Below are 4,482 nucleotides of genomic sequence, written 5' to 3' on the forward strand. Positions count from 1 at the left end.
AAAGGCTCAATGCATGACACACAAGTACATGATGTGCAAACCAACACACACATACTTGATTGCACAAGATAATCAAGTTGGAAGCACAACATATACAAACACATGCAAGGAACAAAGCCAAACATGCAAAGGGGCAAGTAACTTTCAATGTAAATAATTTAAGCACGAGTTACCGCAAGGAGGAACATTGGATATAAGATAGAAACTTGATAATCCGAATGACTTGGCTTGAGACAATAAAAATGATGAAGTCCCCTTAATTCTTCATAATGTAGCCAAGTCTCCAATGACCTCCAACATCACCTATTGATCAAGTTTGAGCTTGTTGGTCCCCAACCAAGTTGGGTCCTAAGAGGTTAGTCACAATAGGCTTGGCTACCCAAATGGTTCTTTGCTTCAAACCACTTTGAGTACCAACAAACTTGGCAACCACATTGCCAACCTTATCCTTCCCAAGAGAATAGACATCATCAATAATAATTGGGTTGGATAAGTTACCACTAGTGCATGAAGAAGCGAGGTGACCTTTCTCGCGACATAGGTAGCAACGTCTACTCTTCACTTTCTTCTCACTTGATTTCTCAACTTGAGAAGCATTAGTTTGAGTCTTCTTGGGAAGAGGCCTTTCTTCAACTTGAGGTTGAGAATGAGAGTGAACTTGTGGCCGCTTCCCTTGTTGCTTGTCACTAATGGGCTTCTTCTTCAATGGGCAAGATCTAACACGATGCCCTTCTACTTTGCACTTGAAGCAAATAATCTTGGCCGAGTTCTTGACTTGTTCTTGGCCCTTCTTATTGATCATCTTGGACTTCTTCTTCTTCTTGGAGTTGAATCCAAGTCCACCTTTGTCATTGGGGGATTTTTGCACACTCAAGATATTGTTGAGTGTGGATTTCCCTTCATGACTCTTTTCCAAGTCTTTCTTTAAAGAAGTGACTTTGGCCTTGAGCTCTTTGATTTCCTCTACATGGTTAGTCTCAACACAAGTACTAGAGGAAGTATAAGCTCCAACTTGAGGAAGTCTTTCTTGAGGAAGTCTTTCTTCAAAGAAGCGACTGGTTGTAGTAAGAAGAGGTAGGGGAGGTATGCCAACAAAAAGAGGAGTGAAACCTCCAACCGAGAAGAACCGGCAAAACCTCCAACATCGAAAACATCATAGAAGATGCATGCGAACTCCGTTTTCGATGAACTCAAGCTTGTCATCAAGATGACCATAAGCTCTAAGACTCACAAAGAGAACCAAACAAGAACCAAGAAAGATGATGCAAGGATGCAATGGTTTGAGCTCTCAGCGAACGATACGATCAAGCTACTCATCGAGAGCCCCCCTTGATAGTACGACAATCGATCCTATAACCCGGTCTCCCAACTACCATCATGAGACCGGTAAAATAGAAAACCTATCAAGGGCAAACCTTTGCCTTGTACATGGTCCACTTGAGCTAGATGATGACGATCTTGACTCTCTCAAGTTGGACCACCTTTCTTGATTGGGTTGACTCGATGAAGACTAGTTGATTGCTCCCCCATACTCCACTATGGGTGAGCCACTCTTCCGCACATCTTCACAAGTCCATTTTCACCACAAAGGACGGCAAGCTTCAAGCATTTGATCTCTTCATGATGCTCCACTTGAACTTGCACACCGCAACCTAACCCCACAAAGAACCCTCACGAAGACCATGGGTTAGTACACAAAGCGTAATTGACAATGCTTACCATACCATGGGATCACTTGATCCCTCTCGGTACATCTTCTACGCTTTGTGGGTTGATCATCTTGATTCACTCTTTAAGTTAGTCTTGATCAACCTCTCACAAGACCAATCTTTAGGTAATTCCTTGAATAGCATCTTGGTCGACACAAACTCTCCTTGAAACCAACACATGTACTCCAAGAAAAGCCTATGGACAAAACCTTCAAATATAACTCAAGGCAACCATTAGTTCATAGAGATTGTCATCAATTACCAAAACCAAACATGGGGGCACCGCATGTTCTTTCAGCAGGGAATTATCCGCAGGGGGTATTCATGTGGCAAGAACTGCAAGGCGGTAGGCACAAATTATTCTCAGAATAATAGTGAAAATTCCGGGGTATCTTGTAATAACAAGATCAATGGGGAATGATTGTATGAATGACAAGTGTACGTGGTTATCCATAGGGGGTTTATCAACGAAATGAAATTGCAAAAGCGATGGCACAATGTCTCGAGAGAACATCATAGAGTATCTTAGAAATCTTCTGGTGCAGCAGGTGATCATCTGTAGTAAGGGGCTCTCTGGGTGGATGTGATCATGAGATCCTAATGTTAGAGTTAGTAAAACCATTTTAACCCGTATAGAAGAGAGATCAGAGTCCTAGAGTATAGACGAGGAATAAAAGATCCTACTACCACCCAATGGCGACGTGGGCCCGTAAGCCACACAGCCATGTTAGTAAAAGTTTCGCAATGACTAGACTCGACTTCGGCCAAGGAGTTTGGAAGGGGGATTCCTACAGGCAGTCGGCTCTGATACTAACTTGTGACGCCCCCGATTCAATCGTACACTAATCATGCATGCAAACGTGTACGATCAAGATCAGGGACTCACGGGAAGATATCACAACACAACTCTAAAACATAAATAAGTCATACAAGCATCATAATACAAGCCAGGGGCCTCGAGGGCTCAAATACAAGTGCTCGATCTTAGACGAATCAGTGGAAGCAACAATATCTGAGTACAGACATAAGTTAAACAAGTTTGCCTTAAGGCTAGCACAAACTGGGATACAGATCAAAAGAGGCACATGCCTCCTACCTGGGATCCTCCTAAACTACTCCTGGTCGTCGTCAGCGGCCTGCGCGTAGTAGTAGGCAGCTCCAGTGTAGCAGGAGTCGTCGTCGACGGTGGCGTCTGGCTCCTGGGCTCCGGCATCTGGTTGCGACAACCAGGTAGAAGGGAAAGGGGGGAAAGAGGGAGAAAAGCAACCGTGAGTACTCATCCGAAGTACTCGCAAGCAAGGAGCTACACTACATATGCATGGGTATATGTGTAAAGGGCCATATCGGTGGACTGAACTGCAGAATGCCAGAATAAGAGGGGGATAGCTAATCCTGTCGAAGACTACGCTTCTGGCAACCTCCATCTTGCAGCATGTAGGGAGAGTAGATGGTAAGTTCACCAAGTAGCATCGCATAGCATAATCCTACCCGCTGATCCCCTCCTCGTCGCCCTATTAGAGAGCAATCACCGGGTTGTATCTGTCACTTGGAAGGGTGTGTTTTATTAAGTATCCGGTTCTAGTTGTCATAAGGTCAAGGTATAACTCCGGGTCGTCCTTTTACCGAGGGACACGGCTATTCAAATAGATAAACTTCCCTGCAGGGGTGCACCACATAACCCAACACGCTCGATCCCATTTGGCCGAACACACTTTTTTGGGTCATGCCCGGCCGCGGAAGATCAACACGCCGCAGCCCCACCCAGGCACAACAGAGAGGTCAGCACGCCGGTATAAATCCTATGCGTGCAGGGGTCTGGGCCCATCACCCATTGCACACCTGCACGTTGCGTATGCGGCTGGAGAGCAGACCTAGCAACCTCCATTTCAAAGGAAGTTACGTTACGCGGTCCAACCTGGCGCGCGCCGCTCGGTCGCTGACGTCACGAAGGCTTCGGCTGATACCACGATGTCGAGTGCCCATAACTGTTCCCTCATAGTTGGTTAGTGCATATAGACCAAATGGCCAGACTCAGATCAAATACCCAGAACTCCTTAAGCGTGTTATTTTGAAGTAACCGCGGACGCCGACCAGGGCCAGGCCTACCTCTCTCCTAGGTAGTCTCAACCTGCCCTGTCGCTCCGCCACAAAGTAACAGTTGGGGGTCGTCGGGAACCTAGGCCCACCTCTACCGGGATGGAGCCACCTGCCCCTTCAGCCCCCATCTCCGAACAGTATCATAAGTAATGTAACAGTATCAAGTATATAGCATATGCCCGTGATCACCTCCCGAAGTGATCACAGCCCAGTAGTATAGCATGGCAAACGGACAAGAGAGTAGGGCCACTGTTGGAACACTAGCATCCTATACTAAGCAGTAGGATAGCAGGTAAGGGTAACAACTGTAGCAACAATGACAGGCTATGCAGCAGAATACGATTAACGGAAAGTAGTAACATGCTACACTACTCTAATGCAAGTAATATAGAGAAGAATAGGCGATATCTGGTGATCAAGGGGGGGCTTGCCTGGTTGCTCTGGCAAGAAGTAAGGGTCGTCAACACCGTAGTCGTACTGGGTAGCAGCGGCGTCGGTCCCGGTGTCCCACGAGAGAAGAGGGGGAAGAAACAATGAATATAATGCAAACATAAGCATGACGGTGCATGACAAGACAATGCGCAGTGCTATGTGTGCCCTAACGCGGTAGGAGGTGATACCAACGAAGGGGGAAACATCCGGGAAAGTATTCCCGGTGTTCCGCGTTTCCGGATAG

This window comes from Triticum urartu, chromosome 7A (assembly GCF_056163025.1).
Source record: "Triticum urartu cultivar PI428250 chromosome 7A, HENAU_Tu73, whole genome shotgun sequence".
NCBI lineage: Eukaryota > Viridiplantae > Streptophyta > Magnoliopsida > Poales > Poaceae > Triticum > Triticum urartu.